Genomic DNA, 22,469 nt, shown 5'->3' with positions numbered 1-22,469 from the left:
GCTTTTGAACTGTGGTGTTGGAGAAGACTCTTGAGAGTCCCTCAGACTGCAAGGTGACCCAACCAGTCAATTCTAAAGGAAATCAGTCCTAAATATTCACTGGAAGGACTGAAGCTGAAACTCTAATACTTTGGCCATCTGATGTGAAGAACTGACTCATTTGAAAAGACTCTGATGCTGGGAAAGATTGAAGGTGGGAGGAGTAGGGCATGACAGAGGATGAGATGGCTGGATGGTATCACCGACTCGATGGACATGAATTTGAGCAAGCTCTGGGAGTTGGTGATGGACAGGGAAGCCTGGCGTGCTGCAGTCCATGGGGATGCAAATAGTCAGACACGACTGAATGACTGAACTGAACTGATGTGTTTTGGTCTGTTGTACTTTTAATTTTTTCTAAGTATTTTATTTTGCTTGTGATTTCTTCTTTGATTCAATGGACTTTTAAAATATTTTTTTTAATTGAAGTATAGTTTATTTACAATGTTGTAATAGTTTCAGGAGCATATCAAAGTGATTCAGATATATGTAAGATGTTCTTTTCCAGATATTTTCCCTTATAGGTATCCACTGGATTTTTAAGAATGTGGTTTTTTAATTTTCAAGACTTTCATTAAGTTTTCCAGTTTCCTTGTTATTGATTTCTAACTTCATCCATTGCTGTTAAAGAAAATATTACTTTCTATTATATCTTTCTTTTAAAATCTGTGGTGGATTCATTTCAATATTTGGCAAAACTAATACAATTTTGTAAAGTTTAAAAATAAAATAAAATAAAAAAAAAAAACTATTGAATCTCAATTTGTAGCCTAACATATGTCCTGTCCCAAAAAATAGTCCATGAACACTTGAATATGCATATTATTGTTGAGTAGAGTGGTATGGATGTCTAGTCAGATCTAGTTAGATTATTACATTGTTCACGTTCTTTTATTTTCCTATTTTCTATCCATTGTTCTATCAGTATTGTTCCACCCATTGAGAATGGAGTATTGAAGTCTCCAACTATTGAGTGATTGTTTATTTCTTCAATTTTGTTAAATTCTGTATCATATATTTTGATGGCATATTATTGGCTGTGTAAAATATTTGTAATTATTGTATTTTATTGAGCTGTTGAACATTTTATTAATAAAGAATATCTTTGTAACTTTTTTTTATATTTTAAAAGACTCTTCTGGGCTTTGTTCCTTTTTCTTCAACCTTTTTCTTTCTGTTCCTCTGACTTAATTATTTTTCATCATTCTACCTTCAGGTTTAGTGGTTCATTCTTCTGTCTGCATAAATCTGCCTTTGAATCCTCTCTAGTGACTTTGTAAATTTCAGTTGCTATAGTTTTCAGCTTCTGAATTTCCTTTTGGTTTCTTTCTAGGTTTTCTCTCTTTAATGATGCTTCCATTTTGTTCACATCTGGGTTTCCTGACTTTTTCTGTGTCTTCCTTAGTGCTCTGAAATCTTTCCAACAATTGGTTTAAAGCCTTATCTAGTAGTCATGTCATTCATCAGGTCTCTCCTATTTTCTAAAGAAATTATTTGTTCATTTATTTTTGGCGGTGCGGGGCCTTTGTTGCTGCATGTAGGCTTTCTCTAGTTGTGGTGAGTGGGGGTTGCCACTCTTCATGAGGTGTGCAGGCTTCTCACTGTGCTGGCTTCTCCTGTTCCTGAGCGTAAACTCCAGGCACATGAGTTCAGTAGTTGTGGCTCACGGGCTCTAGAGCATAGGTTCTCCAGTTGTGGAACGTGGGGTTAGCTGCTCTGCGGCATTTGGGATCTTCCCAGCCCAGGGATACAATCTATGCCCCATGCACTGGAAGGGAGATTCTTAACCACCAGGGAAGTCCCCATCAAGTCTTTCTCAGGGGCAGTTTTTGTTGATTAGTTTTTTCCTCTAAATAAGTCATACTTTTCTGTTTCTTTGTCTGTCTTATGATTTTTTTATTTTTGAAAACTGTATATTTAAATCTAAGAGTGTGATAAATTTGGAAGTTAGGTTCTTAGTCTTCCCCACAATTTTCTGTTTTTGCTTTTGTTTAATTGGTATATACCATTTCTGTGCCGAAGGTCAAATTAAGGTATAAACTTAAAACATGTGTAGGTCTTCTACTCTGCCTTCCCCTGGCCACGCACAGAGACTTTTAATTTCTCCTATATATGCAGTTTCATTTGAATACCTTAGTCTTAATATCCAGCTCTCGAAAGTGAGAACAAAGAAAAATGAAGGGAAATGAAAAAGTACTGGCTCTTTAAGTCTTCTGAAGACATTTCAGCTAGAGGGGCATGGATTTGCATTAATGGGGTGAGAAGCAACAATAATGACTGCCAACCTTTCTCTGCCTCTGTGATCTGAAGCGGCAAAAAGCAACTAGAGTACAGTTCCCCAGTATTGGGAACACAGGTTCCTTTTTGCCCACCTTGACTCCAAAAGTTCAGTGTTAGCTCCTCTTGTAATGCAGGCACAGCTATCTGCCACAGAACTGGAGGCCTGGGATAGGTAATTGCTACTGTGTTGAGGTGAAATATGACCAACATACTTCTTTTTAAAAATCTATCAAAAACTAGGGTTGCCAAGGATGAGGAATTTGTATGTGTGCCTGTGTGTGTCTGTGTTTGCATGTGTGTGTAGAGCATTGCTAATTGGAGTAAATTTTGTATGTGTAAGAGCAGAAATTGGGGCAAATTACTAGGAGACAATTTTGACACTATTTAGCAAAACTTTCTTTTTTTTAAATTTAGTTTTATTTATTTTTTAAACTTTCATTTTATTATTAACTCAGCTGGGCACTGCCTTGCAAATAAATCATTGCATAAGTACTCAAAGATATGTTTACAAATATTTTAAAAATGGAAATAACTATGTTCCTCACTATGGGTCTGCTGAAAATAGTTGATGGGAAAAAGCCTATGTAGGTATGTGGTATATTGTGATAAATGAATAAAATTTTTTCTTGGGTAAAACAAAAGAAAATGTTAACAGTTGTTTTTAAGGAGACATCTTAGTTGGAAACACTTTAGTCACTAGTATTATTTTACCTTTTTAATATAGATTGATTTTTAAGAATTATCCTTCTTCCTTGGTTGTTTTGCAAAGTTTAATAGATTTTCATGGTGGCAAAATTATGAGCTATATTTTCCTATGTGGGAAAATCTTGTATCTACCTAGCAATCTGTCTTTGTAAGCAAATAACTGTCTCCACAGTAGTACTATTCATTTCAAGCACCATGCTATTTGCGGCAGTAATGCTCAATGATGTGTCAAGTCCCCTAACTCATATACAACTTTAAAAACAAGATTAAAAGCTATGTCTGATAAAAAGTCAAAATCAGATATTTCCTATAGTTGTTTCTTATTTATAGCATGAATAAAAGAGGAGCTGCTTAGATTCATAGTCACAGAAAAGAATTCAAATCATAAAAAGATAAATTTAATATCTCTTGCTGGATCCCATTCTAAATGTTGGCTACTGAACATGTAAAAATACTGCTATATTAGATGTCTCATAGAATAGTGGAATATCATGTACTTTTTAGCACCCAAAGTCAATTTTTAATCCTGGTTCTTCTATTTACCAGCTATTTAACTTTTATGTAAAATGCCTTAATTTTTTCAAGCCTCTGTATCTCATTTCAAAATTTGGGGTGCATAACAATATAATTGAATTGGTTATTTTTGCTGTGTAAAACGACAACATGTTTTGGCATATCACAATAAGAATTTACTTTCTTATGTCTAAGTCATTTAGCTGATGTAGCCTGGACTCATGTAGGGACCTCATCTGGGCTGAACTTCAGGGGACACAGTTCTGTTCCATGTACCTGCCATCCATCACATGGGATCAGCAGAAGCTCTGGGAATGTTCTCAGAAGTCAAGAAACCAAATAGAAGCACTCAAAGTTTCCTGATGCCTAGGTTTGGAACTGGCACACCATCACTTCCATCAAATACCACTGGGCAAAAAAAATTTCTTGTGGTAGGGAATATACTCTCTTTTGGAGAATAACTCTAGGATTACATTACAAAGGATGTGTATACAATGGGAAGTAAAGAATTGAGCCATTAATGTCATCAATCTACCTCAACAATAGAGTTTTTAATACAGGTAAAGATCTAATTCGCAGTTGTTTCTCAAAAATATCATGGTTCTTGGTTCGAGGTAACAGAATATGACTGACTTTTCAAGTAAAAAGGAAGTACACTAGAAAGATACTAAAGGCTCAATGAATTGTTTGACTTTGGAAACAGTTTGAGAAAGTATGAAGAAACTATAAAGTTGTTATAGAGTTTAGAAGCAAGGAGTATACCTAAGGATATGATTTAAGAACATTCCTAAGGTAGTGGAAGGAAGGAAATAATAAAGATTGAGATAGGAACAAGCAAATTAGAGAATTACAAAAATTGAGAAAACTAAGAGCTGATTTTTATGAAAAGATGAACAAAACTGACCTATCTTTAGATAGACTAAGAAAAACAAAGATTCCAATAAACAAAGTCAGAAATCAAAGGGGAGCTATCACAGCTCATGCCACAGTGGTAAAAAGGATTACAATAAATGATTTTATGGTAATACATTAAAAATATAGAAGAAATGGATGAATATCTAGAAACAGAACCTATGAAGACTGAACCACGGAGAAAACTGAACAGTTCTACTAAGGAAATTGAATCACTAATTAACAATCTCTAAACAAAGAAATGGAGAAGGCAATGGCACCCCACTCCAGTACTCTTGCCTGGAAAATCCCATGGATGGAGGAGCCTGGTAGGCTGCAGTCCATGGGGTCGTGAAGAGTCGGACATGACTGAGCGACTTCACTTTCACTTTTCACTTTCATGCATTGGAGAAGGAAATGGCAATCCACTCCAGTGTTCTTGCCTGGAGAATCCCAGGGACGGGGGAGCCTGGTGGGCTGCTATCTATGGGGTCGCACAGGGTCAGACGACTGAAGCGACAGCAGCAGCAGCAAACAAAGAAAAGAGAGGACTGGATGGCTTCATTGGTGAAGTCCACCAAACATTCTAAGAAAAATTAATGTCATTCCTTCTTAAACTCTTCCAAAATAATAGAGGAGGGAACATTCCCAAACTTATGAGGCCGATATTACCTTGATGCCAGAGCCAAACAAAGATAGTATAAGAAAATAAAACTGCAAACCAATATTCCTTATGAACATTAATGCAACAATCCTCAACCTAATACAGCAAACTCAATTTAAGAGCACAGTAAATGATCATAAACATGATCAACTTGGATTTATCCTTGGTGCAAGGATGTTGCAAGGATGGTTCAACATATTATTATTAACCAATGTGTTACACCAAGCTGACAGAGAAAAAGAATAAAACTATATGATATTATCAATAGATGTATTAAAGCATTTGACAGTATTCAATATCCCTTTATGATTATGATTAAGAAACATAACATTGGGAAGAGAAGAAAAGTACCTCAAATAATTAAGGTCATATTAAAAAAAAAAAACCCAAACCTAACATTATATCCAACAATAAAACCTTGAAAGCTTTTAAGATCAACAACAAGGCAATAACCATGACTCTCATCATTTCCATTCAGTATAGTACTAGATACTCTAGCCAGAGGAATTAGGTCAGAAAGAGAGACAAAAGACACCCAAATCTGAAAGGAAGAAGTAAATTATCTCTATTTAGAGCTGACATGACTTATGTACATAAACTCTAAAGATTCCACAACAAAACAGAAAATTGTTAAAAATAAATTCAGCAAAGTTGCATCATAAAAAATTAACAAAAATCATTTACATGCCTGTACACTAACAATAATCTGGAAAGTAAATTCAGAAAACAATTTCTTATACAATTGCATTATAAATAGTAAGATACTTCAGAATAACCTTAACCAATGAAGCAAAAGACCTGTACACTGAAAGCTGTAAAATGTTACTGAAAAAATGAAAAATACAAATCAATGGAAAGATGTTCCACGTTCATGGATTAGAAAACTTTATATTGTTAAAAAGATGGTCCTTACCTTCTGAAGTGACTTACAGATTCAATACAATTCCTATCAAAACCTTAATGGTATCTTTTATAGAAATAGTATAGCTTATCCTAAAATTCATATGCAACTACAGAAAAAAAAATAAACAGAATGACCATCAGAAGGAAGACAAAGCTGGAAATGTCACACTTCTTTATTTCAAAACATATTATAAAGTTACAATAATTAATGTATTGCATTGGCATTAAGACAGACATTTGTATAAACAGAAGAGAAGAGGGAGTCCCTAAACAGTCCTATGTATATACAATCAAATAATCTTTGACAACAGTGCCATGAATGCTCAAGAGGGAAAAACAGTCTTGTCAACAAATATTATTGGGAAAACTGGACATCCACAAACAAAAGAGTGAAGTTGGCTTTTTAATTTACACCCTACACAAAAATCAAACCAACTCAAAATCTAATAGAAGGAGACATAGGAGAAAAGCTCTGTGGCATTGCTCTTGGGAGTGATTTCCTTTATATGACATCAAAATCACAATCAATAGAAGCAAAAATAGCCAAGTGGGACTGCACCAGACTAAAAGCTTCTTTACAGCAAAGAAAACAATCAATAGAGTGAAAATATAACCAGCAGAGTAGGAGAAAATATTTGCAAGTCATGTATCTAATAAGGAGTTAATATTCAAACATATAATAAATTCTTAGACCACACTAACAAAAATATAATCCATTAAAAATGGAGAAAAAAAGTAGACATTTTTCCAAAGAAGGCATCCAAACAGCCAACAGATATATGAATAGACCAGGGAAATGTAAATCAAAAAAGCACAATGAGATATTACAACCCACCCTTTAAGATGCTTGTCTGTTTATTACAACAAAACAAAACAAAAACAAGAAGTAAGGGTTGGCTGTGGAAATACTGGAGTTCTTGGGCAATGTTCTTTGGAATATGAAATGGTGCAGGCACAATGGAGCACGACATAAAGGTTCATCAAAAAATTAAAAATAGAACTACCATATGATCCAGCCATCTCATCTCTGGTTATCTGTCCAAAAAATATAAACAGGTTCTCAAAGAGCTATCTGTTCTCCCATGTGCACTGCAGCAGTATTCCCAAGAACCAAGAAGCTGACATACTAAATGTCCTACAATGGATGAACAGATTAAAAGTGTGATTTATACACATTTACAGGGGAATATTATTCAAGCATAAAATACAGAACTTCAGTTTATGCTACATCATGGAGGAAGCTTGAAGACATTATGCTAAGGAAAGTAAGCCAATCACAGCAGAATAAATATTGCATGATTCCACTCATATGAGCTATCTCAAGCAGTCAAAGTTATCAAAGCATAAAGTAAATGGTGGTTGCTCAGTGAAGAGGGGAGGGAGACAGCAGAATTTTATATTCAATGGGTATAAAGTTGAAGTGATACAAAATGAAAAGCTTGTTCAACAACATCATTGCTATACAATAATGGCTTTCAAGTTAAAAATGTATTTGAAAATCTGTTAGGACATTAGATTTCATATGCTTGTTACAGCTTTTTTTTTTAGAAGGAAAAATCAAAATAAAAAGTTCTCTTTGAGTTTTAGGCTTTACAAAAAATTGATCATTTTTATTATGTTCAAAGTTGACTGAAGATCAAAGTAAAGTGGAAGAAAAATACATGAAAAGTCAGTAGTCCTTCTGTTAATATTGGTTTATGATAATATAGTCTATAGAGATCACAAAATGACAGTTCTTTTGTTCTTTTTTTTTTCCTAACTATAACTTTTTGCTAAGCTTCCTAAGAACCATAGACAAGAGTTTCAATACAGAAACTTACTAGAGTAACATTTGAGTCAAAAAAAAATATTTTAAGGAATATTTAATCATTTGTAATCAGAAAATTTCAACTTTTTTGCTTCTTGTATGGTGTGCATTAAGTGCATGTGTGTGCATGTGACCTAAATACATGAGAAGAAACTGAAATATATGAGAAGCAACTCCCCTTCTAAAGGAGGAAATGGACCTTATTATCAACAGAGGATTTTGGATTTGAATAAGAAATAAGATGGCTTCACAAATATAAAGGTTCAGAATTAAAAATATTTTTTCAGACCCCTGAACTCTACATCACATTGAAAGGAAAAGAAGCTTGTAGATATAGACTTAGACCAAAGTGGAGAAATGAATGCTTGAAAGGCATTATTTATCCTCAAGTTCTATTGTCTATTTCAAACAAAGCTCTATCTCAATCTTTGCATAATTAATTCCCTAGCTCTAGAATTTTATAGCTAATTAGAAATCAACCATTCAGGAGAGATACTGCAGTTACCTATCAGAAAGGAAACTTTGTATAAACCCCTCCCAAGAGCTGATGTGATATTTTACTAATCCACTTTTCAGAATTATAGGCACAAGCAGTTTCAGACTTGCCAAGTTCAGGATATCAGTGCACTTTCTAGTATATGAGCTTTGCGAAATGCAGTTTGAAAATTTATAACCCTGTCTTAAACTTTACAAAATTTTAATAATATTTCAGCATCAAAAATTCTCAAAAACTTAATTTTAAGGGCAGAATAGATTTTGTGAACCCCTTTAAATTTAGAAGTCATATGACTACTGAACCGAATACTGAATAATACATTGTTTTACTGAGTTGAAGTTGTGTTTGAATTATTGAATATTTTTGGCAATCTGTAGTTACGCTGAGGGTGTAGGGGTAAGTTCATTATTTGTTCTGGGCACCCAGGATGCTACAAACTAGAGTATATTTTTCTGAGAAGCCTCAGAGGTTCTGTCATGATCTCATCGATCCTGGAAGGAATTCCTTATAGATGAGTATCTGCACGTCACACCATGTGACCCCACCAGCCTTGGCAACAAATCATTAGACCAAAATGGAGACCTGCTCTTGAGGTGTGTGTCCACAGATTGGTGGGATGCAGGATAAGCAACGACTGATCTGAAAAACTCTACCGAGAACACCACCATATAAATTGGATGGTGATTGACAGACTCCGTAAGATTATCCCTCTGTAGGAGCTTGAGTGAAGGGGTAAGCGGCTAAAACCACGAAACAAGTGGAAGCTATGGGTCACTGGAAGCCAGTAGTGCAGTAGCAATTAGGAGACATAAAGAAAAACATAGAAAAATTCAATAATAACATATAAACACATTGAGAGTGAAGCAGAGAGACTAACAGGGTTAGCATAACCCTGAGGAGACCTGAATACCTGTTTCAGGAGGCAAATGCTGAAAGAGGTGTTGACTCACCAGTGGCATTGACAGATCTTTCTTTCTGAACCACAAGAACAACATTCTGTTCCTCTGTACAGCATTACTTCTTGGCTGCTGAAGCCCATTCTTCTCTTCCTTACCTCATCATGTATCTTTGCAAGACAGCTTCATTTTTTTCAGAAATGAAAGCAGGTATTTTTTTTATTCCTTGTGATCAGGAAAGGCCTAAAGGATGCATTAATCACGACTATTTTGACTAATTTCAGCCAGTCAGTTAATCACAGAAACCCAGATATAGTCAGGCTAATTAGGATAGCAAGTCAAAACTATTATCAGAAAGTAACTTGTGCTATATTGTGACTCTTCCATTTTTTTTCACCTGTTTCTAATTTTGAAAGTGCGGGTAGCATATGGAGGAGCTTGTAATGAAGAGAAAAGATCGATTTGCAATAGAACTGGTAGTAAGTGGGTTATAGGTCTCTAGTTCTTTTCAGTTATCCAATAATCATTAACTATTTTTCTCAATATAGTTGAGAATTGATGTACTTATGCTAGGGTCTCTATCCAGAAATAAGAAAGTGTATACTAAATTTTTCATTGCTAACTCCATCCTATAGGTAGCAATGGTTGCTGGACTATAAGTCCAGCCAACCGGCTATGCAGTCATACTTTCAGGAGGTTTGATTATAGATGTCTTCACAAAGATCTGCTACCTGCTTAAAGCAGGTAATGTAAAATGGTGAACTATTATGTGCAATCAGTCCATGAAATGTTTGGCTTTGTCTTCATAACGCTAGTAGTCATGCCAAAATACGTAATAGTGTCCAGTTTTTAAAATTTCACAAGAAATGGAATTTTAAGCTTTCTTGAAAGATAAAATCATCTAGCAATACTGGGCCTTATCCCACTACTAATAACTGGGTAAGGATAAACTGTAGCTGTCCTTTTGGATGGGGAATAAACTTTTCCATTTGTAATAGTCACTGCTATATCATGCTGATGCCTCACACTGAGATAGTTATAATAAATCTGGTTATTTATCATTATACTTATACACTTGTTTAAGCTTAGAGTTAAGAGAAAAAATACTTTTGAGTCTATAGCTGTTAAATGTAAGAAAGAAGTCTCTGAATTTACAAAAACAGAAATACTTGTCTAAGTTTCACATGCAGACAATGTGTGTCTCGTTCAAAAAAATACAGTGCCATATTTCATAAGAAAATATTCCAGGGCATGCTCTGTCTTGTTTTTTAGGCATCTGAATTTTCAATCCTGATCTAAAATAGAATGCTTAATTGTTGAATAGAATATATCTTTTTTTAAGCAGTTCTTTACTATGGAGCTAACCAAAGTTTTGTTGTTGGTTTTGAAGAAAGCAAAAGCATTTTACTATGGAACCTGATGTGAAGAGCTGACTCATTTGGAAATACCCTGATGTTGGAAAGACTGAAGGCAAGAGGAGAAGGGGATGACAGAGGATGAGATGGTTGGATGGCATCACCGACTCAATGGACATGAGTTTGGGTGAACTCCGGGAGTTGGTGATGGACAGGGAGGCCTGGCGTGCTGCAATTCATGGGGTCGCAAAGAGTCGGACACAACTGAGTGACTGAACTGAACTGAACCACTCACAAAGAAAAATAAGATGAAAATATAAAAATAATATGTGTTTCACAAATATTATTAATGTTAATAACTATCAATAGTAATCAATTAAGAAAGAACCATATCGGAAGTTCACTTACATGTATCACACTCCATTCTTTATTTTTGTAAAATGGGGGTTAGTACCCTAATTTTAAAAATAAAGAATCTAGGCTCAGCAAGGTTAAATGAGTTGCCAAGTTACAGAAATATTATTTAATGGTGGTAACTGGAATTTGAACAAGGTCTGTTTGGATCCAAGTCCTGTGCAATATCCAATATACCATGTCTTCTAAAATGCATTTTTCTGGCAAAAAATTATCGATTGATATTTATATCTTTTGATATCACAAGAAATCTTGGCCTCTCGTCAACATGAAATATATTAGGAAATGAGATGAAATGTTAGAATTAAATTGTTTTGAGATCTCCAAATTCCCATTGCTATGGAATAAAAATTGCTATAAAATGCAAATATTTTAACTGATTAACACTCAAAATTTTCCAGATTAAATCTTGCTTTCTTTACATAGAGTACTAGGTATTTACCTTTGATTGAATTGTTTATTCATCTCGTAATTTCCTTGGTGATGTATATTTAAATTATTGGTCATCTAAATAAATAAATGTACAATTTTAACAAGAAAAAAATCTTCTATAAAACATACACACAGAGGAAATGATTAAAATTTCCACTTAAGCTTCCATTACAGTATTATTAAAGAAAAATCTTTATGCCATTATTTTAGCTTTGATATTATCACACTGATTTCATAACCTTTCTCCCACTAAAAAGGGTTCTAATGTAATTTACTTTTATTTTATTTTTTTTGTTTAGATTGTATTTCAGATTTACAAGGTATCGTTTATGATAACTTAAGATGTTCTTAAAGATCATAGTCATTAATACAGATTCTTTGCCACTAAGAGAAAAAACCTGATCTTATTTTATCATAATCAGAGATATTACTTAGTGAATGAGAGGATCATTGAAAAAGTAAGAGAATTTTTTTCTTGTTAAAATTGTACTTTCTAGGTTGTAGATATTTTCCCCATTTTACAGATGAGGAACTTGATGGAAGTTGGCTAAATATTTCCAACTAAGAACTGATGTAGTCTGAATTCACACTCAGATATTTCTCACATCTAATCTACTAAAGTATACTATCCCTTACTTTATGACTAAGAAATGAAAACGGATCACAAATAAATGGACCATTCCTAATTTTGACTAGGTGCTTAACTGAATGAGTAAGAAAAGTTATTCAGTGCCCCATTCACCACTTACCAACCTACATCCAGTACTATCCAGAAAATATTCCATCTAAAAGTATGAATTGGCATTAGTATCAGAGGAACCTGGTGGGATACAGTCCATAGGGTTGTACAGAGTCAGACACAACTAAAGCGACTTAGCATGCACGCATGCACACATGCACGCATGCACATTCTTATTGAGAGAATTCATCACAGCCTAGTTAACAAGGCCCTACTTTCTTCCTGAATGATAGTATCTGGCCATGAAAGGACAAATGTGATTAAAAATCTAGCTTTTTCTGTGCTGACAAAAGGCCATTTTCATGGGCATGTAGCCTAAACAGTTGGACAGACCCGAACTTAGAAGGGTTCTGCACTTGGTTTAATGTTCCATGTCATTGTCTTGAAATTATTAATAATTTTTAAAAAAACTCCACATTTTCATTTTGTACTGGTTCCCGCAAATTCTGAATATACCAGAAGTGGGGCGTTTTTTCCTTTATGTACAAAAGTACAATATAGGCTAACAGCAATCTAGTTCAATACTGCAAAAAACAAGGGTCACCAAATACATATAAAAAGGATATAGCCCCCCAAAATGAGCTTCCAGACATCAAATGCTAACAGATGTACATTCATCACGCCAACCATTTACAAACATCCTGGATCCACCAACATTTATTTCATTAACTTTCAGTAACAAAAGCTATTGAAATAAATGTTAAGGTAGGTCTTTAAATTTGCACTAATTTGCATGCAATCTTCCCCCACTCCCATTGCCTATGTCTACATCGTCAAATAACTACTAAAAATGCCTAATTAATTTTGCCTTAGAAAACCTAGAGCTAAGTGGAAAAAGCAGTCTCTTAGTTACTATAACTTACATTTTGATTGTGGGTGCAAAGTGGACAAGAATCTTTAACTGTATTATATTTGTTAAAAGATAAACGGAGTATATATTAAAAATGGTAAGGCCTTATTTAAGCAAAAATCTATTTGAATGAGGTAGCATTCAATTTAAAAGATAAAAAGGAGCTCCCATGAGTTGTATAAAATGAAAAAGTTTTACAAGCCTAAGGGAGCAGGGGCAAAGAACCTACAGGAAACAAAATAGGTGGGTGGTGACTGCAAGTTTTACTGTTCCTTAGGGCATGGCAGTGGAGAAGGAAATGGCAACCCATTCCAGTGTTCTTGCCTGGAGAATCCCAGGGACAGAGGAGCCTAGTGGGCTGCCGTCTATGGGGTCGCACAGAGTCGCACATGACTGAAGCGACTTAGCAGCAGCAGCAGCAGCAGGGCATAGCAGGGGTCTATCAGGAAGATTACCTAATTAGTACTGATCAGGCAGTTCCTGAATGACTGGCTTAAGATTCCATTTTGGGGAGAGCTGAAACCGTAGTTAAGTCAAGTTTTATTTTGGTGACATGGAACGTTGCGTAAGTCATCCCAATTTGGGCTGTATTCATGTTTTCAACATAATTTACCATCAAATTTTCCATTCAAAATAGACACAGGTAAAAATCTCATGATACTTAGAAATTTATGCACATATTTTCAGCTTGAAGTTAAGGTTGCTGAATTCTCCCAACTTTCTTTGAAAGAAATGTGGTACTTAAAACATTCTTGGCTTTTAATATCACCTAGGGAGATATAAAGGCCCGTAGAAAACTGTTTTCTGTCAAAATTACAATGGGCCTGCATATTTTAGCAATTTCAGCTACATTATGCAGTCTGATCAGGCTGGTCATTGACCAGTTGCTCACCCCTATCAATTGCATTAGCATTTAACTTGTCACTTTAAATGAGAAAGGTAACAAAAGTTTAAGGAGGTTACAAAAGATTTAATCCTCGATTAGAAAGAAGAAGAATATTACTAAATTACACAGATAAGTTATTTTCCTCCTTCATTCAATTGTGTTGATGATATATTACCAAAAGTTTTAGAAATTTTACTTTCATGAGGTTAAAAAAAAGTAAGCTCTAAGAACTTGTAAGAACCACCATGAGTTGCCAAAGTAGTGTTTGTCCAAAGACAGGAAGAGATGGTGTAACAGAGAAGGAAAAAACCCAACTCCATATTAGGTCTATTCCTTTAGCTCCAACCCTTGTGATCTGTTGCCTGTGCTTAGTCAGGCTAGTTCTGCACCTTTGTAAAAGAATGCTGGCTAGAGTGTGAAATAAACATGATAGCCCATTCTCAAGGATCTGACCCTTATAAAAAGTTGCAGAATGGAAAATAACATAGTCTTGTAGGAGGTTTACTGGAACATTGTGACCAGATCTAATACTTGGGCAGCTTCAAGGACAAAGGATTCCTATACCAAGGTCACACTCCCTCCCCTTTCAGTATTTAAAAACAAACAAACAAACAAAAAACTGAATTCTAACTTGGATAAGATGGTTATTTGGGACACTAGTCCACCATCTTCTTGGTCTGCTGGCTTTGCAAATAAAGTCACAATTTCTTGCCCGACCTGTCTCTCAATTTATTGGTCTGTCATGTGGCAAGCCAGAAAAGGCAATGGCACCCCACTCCAGTACTCTTGCCTGGAAAATCCCATGGACAGAGGAGCCCGGTAGACTGCAGTCCATGGGGTCTCGAAGAGTCAGACACGACTGAGCGACTTCACTTTCACTTTTCACTTTCATGCATTGGAGAAGGAAATGACAATCCACTCCAGTGTTCTTGCCTGGAGAATCCCAGGGATGGGGGAGCCTGGTGGGCTGCTGTCTATGGGGTCGCACAGAGTCGGACATGACTGAAGTGACTTAGCAGCAGCAGCAGCATGTGGCAAGCAGCATGGGCTTGACCTTGAACTTACCCCAGGGTAAGTATCCCTGGGTCTATTTCCTACTTCAAGGAAAAGCAAGTCAGTGTCATGTTTCAAAGAAGCCACTAAGACATTCCACTTTGAAATTGCAGAGTCCCAGGTCTCTTGACTGTGAAAAGACTAATATGGGAAGCATGAAGGAAAGAGTAGCTCAATCTCTCCTCTCATCAAGATGTCATTTTGGTTGATATCCAGCTGCAAATTTTTAAATAGGCATAGCATACTAAGTTCAAAAACAAGACCTCAGTCACATGGACATACCAGACTGTGACCTTGCACTGAGTATCTGCAAAGAGGAGCTTCACCTGCCAATTGAAAAATGCTTTTCCAAATGCACTATTTTAGTATATTTGTCTCCCCACTTCCCTTTCCATTGAGTGGTATTTTGACCAAGCTCAATGGAGAAGTCAATCACACACACAATTAGATTTTTAAAAAGCTGTTTGATTGACATTTCCTTGCATTGAAATAAATAGTAATTTTGTCAGATGTATACAAAAACCAGTGGATTCATTGGCTTGTGATTATGTGGTGTTTGGGAAGTTCTTAGATAAGCCTGTATCTGTATGAACACAATGCTTGACAGAGATAAATAATACACTGTTGGATTAAGTGTTACAAGTGTAGAAGAAGGTGTGAATACAATACACAATGTGAAAACATGAACCCATGCATATATAATTGAGTGGTAGATGGAGATATAAGTGCTGAAAGGAATATGTTAACAGAAAAAAAATTACTGTGTTCAAGACAAGAATATATTATCATGGAGACACATTTGCTATAGCTGATTACTGGATATCGTTAGTTCACAAAGGAGAATTACCTCAAGGTATCAGCTTAGCTTTACACATGCTATCTCATTGTTCCATAGGTTGCAGAAATGCCTGCTTCTCCATATGATTTTAACAACACAAAATTACCAAAGAAAAACAGCTCTGAGAAGTTGTTTGTTTGTTAGCATGTTCCCAAGCCAAGTTATTTTAACAAGTAAAATAACTGTTACGACTCAGGCAGTAAATCTCATTGTCATCTGCATAGGTCCCCAGTGAATGATTTTTAGTGTTACTAGCAGCACACAAACATTTTTCACTGACAAGAATTGTTGAGAGACCATGCTGACATTACTAACAAACTTATTTTTCTAAGACAAAAGAAGATGAAAACTAGAGACCTACTTTATTAAAAACTATGTGTGGGGAGTTGTCAGAATTGTCAGACTTCTGTGGTATGAAACATCCCAGTGGTATTCAGAAGATTGTTTGATCCTACAACTTGTATTTATTGTTTCATAGACTGAAGAATGCAATAGAATTGCAGAAAAGTTACAGCAAAACAAAAAATATGGAAAAAATTAATGAACTTAATCTTTGTTAATCCTTCTTAGTAGTTAGGAATAGACTAAAAGTGTTACAGTGAAATGAAAAAGACTGTAACAGTAAAGTCAATCAAATCTCATTCTTAAGCAAGGACCCAGAAAAAAGCAAGTTGTAAAAACACATTAAAAAAAAAAAAGGCACTTACAAGGATCAAAAACAGAAGAAAAATTGGTTACTACTACAGAAATGTCTGTGTGGTGTATCATTGGATATAGATTCAAACTAGCTTAATTGGAGAAACACAAAAATATCCCAGAGTCATTCTGTGTCTGGTAATTAGCACCAGAGAACAATGGTTAGTACGATAGTCTGTGTTCTAAATTCACAATTTAACATAGAATCCACAATTCTATTTCAAGTAAAAAGATATTTATTTACATGAAGCTTGTCTTGTTCCCTCAAAGTTTAAAAGTTGCTCACAAAAATACACAAATGAATGCACTAAAAGTAAGTGGGAAAAGGAGACAAATAAGTTTAGGTCACCTAAAACAAAGCCACAGGTGAGTTCAAAATATTTGTGATACAGATTTGTAGGGAAGAGACAATGGATATTAGACCACATTAAACAGAATACCTATCTCATAACACCATAAGGTAATGTTTACAAAGTTCCTATATAGTGCTCAGCTCATAGTAGGTACTCAATAAATCTTAACTCTCTCTATGTTACCATTAACTGGACTTAAAACTCTTGATATACAGCCCCATTAAAGGTTAATCGTTTAAAAATAATAAGAGTGTTCAGAATTTCTATTTGGCTATCACAAAATGAGTTTTATGATAATATATACACTCAGAACTACATCATCCTTCACTTCCTTAATGGGAAAGCTCTTAAAACTTGCTAGCACAGACAGATCTCATTTCCTAGCAATCAACATCTGGTGATTCACATTTTGCAGCACAGGCAAATTACAGGCATGTTGTCGTGTGCAGTAATTATAACAGTAAGCCAGGACATAAGTGAACTTATGCTATTCATGGGCTCTGGGGAAGACAGATTTTCTTCTGAGAGTAGTAAAATCTCTACAAATGGAAATGTAAAAATATACTGTGCAATAGCATCATTTGAGTGAGCTTGGAATCTTTCATGAAGATAACTTGATAAAGAATACATATGAAGATATTTATCTGAGCTGTTCCTTTTCTATTTAATCTCAGATGCATTCAACATATTCAGCAAAGAACCTTTCCCAGGCAGAGAGAAATTAGGGTCTTTGTTTCTCTCTTGCTCTGCCATGGTGTGTCTGTGGGCAATGTCTGCATTTCTGGGTAATTGAAGCTCTTGTCAGGCTATCTGCTGGACAGCTCCCTGGGATGATACAATCCCTTTCTCTTGGGGCTCAGGAATTGTAGCTTAGTTGCGTGTGTGCGTGCATGCTAAGTCTCTTCAGTCATGTCTGACTCTTTATGACCGTTTGGACTCTAGTCCTCCAGGGTCCTCTGTCCATGGGATTCTCCAGGCAAGAATACTGGAGTGGGTTGCCATGACTGTCTCCAGGGGATCTTCTAGACCAGGGATTGAATCTGCATCTCTTATGTCTCCTGCATTTGGCAGGTGGGTTCTTTACCACTTCACTAGTGCCACCTGGCATGCAATGTGGGAGACCTGGTTTCGATCCCTGGGTCAGGAAGATTCCTGAGGGCATGGCAACCCACTCTAGTATTCTTACCTGGAGAATCCCCATGGATAGAGGAGGCTGGAGGGTTGCAGTCCATAGGGATGCAAAGAGTCAGACACAACTGAGTGACTAAGCACAGCACAGCATAGCGCCACCTGGGAAGTGTTACTAAACTGGGCTTCCCTGGTGGCTCAGATGGTAAAGAATCTTCCCACAGTGAGGGAGACCCAGGTTAGATCCTTGGGTTGGGAAGATCCCCTGGAGAAGGGAATGGCTGCCCACCCCAGTATTCTTTTCTGGAGGACTCCATGGACAAAGGAGCCTGGCAGATTACAGTGAGCCTGGTGGGCTACAGTCCATGGAGTCACAAAGAATCTGACATGACTGAGTGACTAACACTTTCACTTTCAAATTGTGCTGCATCCCCATACTCTTTTTGATTTGTAAGCTTTTACGTCATTTGTGTCATCAAACCCTTATACTGAATTATCTGTTTAAATTTGTTAGAATAATTACTATATCCTTACTGGATCCCAGCTGATATAAGTTTGATCCATTTTTGTTTCTATAACATCAATTGCATTAATCTATAATCATACTTATATGGAAAATTTAATGTGTTGAAAGGTGGTTCACTGAAGCAATTTTGGATCTGTGCATCTATTATTCTTAAAAGCAATCCTTTTAAGAAAGTAGAATTTTTGATTCTATGGAGACAAAATTCAGCCCAAATTGCATTTAAACCTGACCCCTATTGAAACTTAAAATTTTAATCTCATGAAAAGTATTTGTAAAAAGAATCCAATACTGAAAATTTGAGGACAAATATGCAAATATATCAACACATGCACTTTCAAGGTAGTTTGTACTCATCCAACGCAGGTGATGCATATATGCTAGTGTTGAGACATTATCAGTGTTCATTATTACTGTTGATAACACTAGTTTTTTATATAAACAAAGAACTTGTTTGCAGTTTAGCAGAAAGGCCAACAAACTGAGGTTCAGTGCTGGTAATTTGGTCTATTAACATTTATACTATGAACAAAGACATCAAGAAAGATACCCACAAATCAAGATGATTATTAGGAAATTGTAATCATACCATAGTTACCAAAAGAAAAAGAATGTTTGGAACAAATTGCCTCAAGGAGTACAATCCTGTGAATTTCCAGGACACCAATGGCTTTCTTTTATTTATGCCTTGTTGCATTAATAATAGGATATGGATTATGAAGAACATAAAACTCTAACCCACTACACTGAGATGCAGTTTCCTATCAAGTGCAATTTTATATTACTGATGACTGAATTACAGCTAAATAAATTTACATCCCTTGAGAAAGCTTTATGTTGTACACATCTATCACCTGCAGCTGATTAAAGAGGATGCTTGTTCTCATCTCATGATGTGTCTGGGAAGTTGCTCTGGACCATACCATTGTTCCATTGAGAAAATCAGTTTTGACTTAATATCATTCTGACTTATGACACCATTTCCAGTAAGATGACTTACTCTAAGTTATAAATCTACCTAAATTACATCAATACAAACTTACTTCCGATCTTCTTCCCAAATATCAGAACTCTGAAAAAATAAAAAAGTATACAAGCCCAGTGTTGAAACTTTAGAATATTAGAAGACATTAAGAGGTAAATATTAATCTTTTCCAAAAATATTCTTCCTACTTTCCTTCTTCCCATCTCTTTTCTCTTCTCTCTTATCCATTCCTCTCTTTCCTCCCTCTCTCCGTTTCTTCCCTCTGTCTTCTCCTCCTCCTCTTCTTCCCTCTCTGCCTTTCCTCCCTGGGTAGTAAGTCAGTAAAAGGGGTATTAATAATCTGTATTTTTGCCACAGGTTTCTCTATTGACTGTTCTGCATATTATGTTTGAAAACCAGAGTTACAACAAAATTGTTGCATCACCATTCATTCTCCTACTTCCCTAGAGGACAAAGGCCAGGAGAGGCCTATGTCCCAGTTCTCAGATTTCTGGGGATTTGTTTCCTTTTGATCTTAGAAATACACTATTAAGTTTCTTATTTAGGTTAATTTGACTGCCAATTTTAGCTGGATAATTGAAAATGAATTTTACTATTTGGTAAAGAAAATGCTTTGGCTAGATCTTTATGAATTCTCAGCCTTCATGAAATTTTCATAGAATCTTCATGAAAGATTCTACTCATGGAGATTTATTTCCAACACAGTTAAAGGAATTACCAGTGAATCCATAGCTGAAAAATCATGTTTTTTTTTTCTAAATCTCATGACATACTACTTTAAAAAGTTACTTATCCACAGATGATTATATTTAAAATAAGAATAATTATTATTGACTTTGTTATATGAGCAATATCTATTGCCAACTTTAAGCATTTTATATAACAAATACTTCATATTGTTAGAATCTTTACAATAAACCTGTGGCTATTATTGTCTCTACTTTCATATGAAAAACTGTATAGAATTTGAATAAGTGGTATATTTAGCAAGTAGGTGAGCTGATTTTTAATCCAAACCTATTTAATATTTTTTATCTTTTATGAAATTTTATCTCAATAATTATAAATTAATATAATTTCTAACAAGTTAGACTAAATTAAATGTACCTGTTTATGAACAGAACTGAGCCACAGTCAGCTCCTGGTCTTGTTTTTGCTGACTGTATAGAGCTTCTCCATCTTTGGCTGCAAAGAATATAATCAATCTGATTTCGGTGTTGACCATCTGGTGATGTCCATGTACAGAGTCTTCTCTTGTGTTGTTGGAAGAGGGTGTTTGTTATGACCAGTGCATTTTCTTGGCAAAACTCTAGTAGTCTTTGGCCTGCTTCATTCCATATTCCAAGGCCAAATTTGCCTGTTATTCCAGGTGTTTCTTGACTTCCTACTTTTGCATTCCAGTCCCCTATAATGAAAAGGACATCTTTTTTGGGTGTTAGTTCTAAAAGGTCTTGTAGGTCTTCATAGAACCGTTCAACTTCAGCTTCTTCAGCATTACTGGTTGGGGCATAGACTTGGATTACTGTGATATTGAATGGTTTGCCTTGGAAACGAACAGAGATCATTCTGTAGTCTTTGAGATTGCATCCAAGTACTGCATTTTGGACTCTTTCGTTGACCATGATGGCCACTCCATTTCTTCTGAGGGATTCCTGCCCGCAGTAGTAGATATAATGGTCATCTGAGTTAAATTCACCCATTCCAGTCCATTTCAGTTCGCTGATTCCTAGAATGTCGACATTCACTCTTGCCATCTCTTGTTTGACCACTTCCAATTTGCCTTGATTCATGGACCTGACATTCCAGGTTCCTATGCAATATTGCTCTTTACAGCATCGGACCTTGCTTCTATCACCAGTCACATCCACAGCTGGGTATTGTTTTTGCTTTGGCTCCATCCCTTCATTCTTTCTGGAGTTATTCCTCCACTGATCTCCAGTAGCATATTGGGCACCTACTGACTTGGGGAGTTTCTCTTTCAGTATCCTATCATTTTGCCTTTTCATACTGTTCATGGGGTTCTCAAGGCAAGAATACTGAAGTGGTTTGCCATTCCCTTCTCCAGGGGACCACATTCTGTCAGATATCTCCACCATGACCCGCCCGTCTTGGGTTGCCCCACGGGCATGGCTTAGTTTCATTGAGTTAGACAAGGATGTGGTCCTAGTGTGATTAGATTGACTAGTTTTCTGTGAGTATGGTTTCAGTGTGTCTACCCTCTGATGCCCTCTTGCAACACCTACCGTCTTATTTGGGTTTCTCTTACCTTGGGCGTTGGGTATCTCTTCACAGCTGCTCCAGCAACGCGCAGCCATTGCTCTTTACCTTGGACAAGGGGTATCTCCTCACCGCCGCCCTTCCTGACCTTCAATGTGGGATAGCTCCTCTAGGCCCTCCTGTGCCCGTGCAGCCACGGCCGAGTAACTCCTCTCATCGCTGCCCCTGGCCTTGGGCGTGGGAGCCTCGGGGCGTGGGGTAGTTCCTCCCAGCCGCCGCCCCTGACCTCCGGCGTGGGTTGCTCCTCTTGGCTGCCGCCCCTGACCTCGGGCGTGGGGGCGCTCCTCTCGGCGGCCGTCCCTGGCCTCGGGCTTAGGGGCGTAGGGTATCTCCTCTCCGCCGCACCCCCTGAACTCAGACGCGGGGTAGCTCCTCTCGGCCGTTCCTGTGCCATCGCAGTCTGGTACTCTCAGCCGCTGCCCCTGACCTCGACCGTGGGGTAACTCCTCTTGGCCACCGCCCTTCGGGCATGGGGTCCTCCCGGCTTCTGCCCCTGACCTCAGACGTGGGGTGGCTCCTCTCGGCCACGCTATGGCGCGCCATGTTGCAGCTGCCTGCGCTATGGCGCGCCCATCTGTGGCTCAGACCATGAACTCCTTATTGCCAAATTCAGACTTAAATTGAAAAAAGTAGGGAAAACCACTAGACCATTCAGGTATGACCTAAATCAAATCCCTTATGATTATACAATGCAAGTGAGAAATAGATATAAGGGTCTAGATCTGATAGAGTGCCTGATGAACTAT

Source organism: Bos indicus, chromosome 22 (genome assembly GCF_029378745.1).
Source record: "Bos indicus isolate NIAB-ARS_2022 breed Sahiwal x Tharparkar chromosome 22, NIAB-ARS_B.indTharparkar_mat_pri_1.0, whole genome shotgun sequence".
Lineage (NCBI taxonomy): Eukaryota > Metazoa > Chordata > Mammalia > Artiodactyla > Bovidae > Bos > Bos indicus.
The sequence above is the reverse complement of the archived record's forward strand: the minus strand, read 5'-3'. Positions refer to the sequence as shown.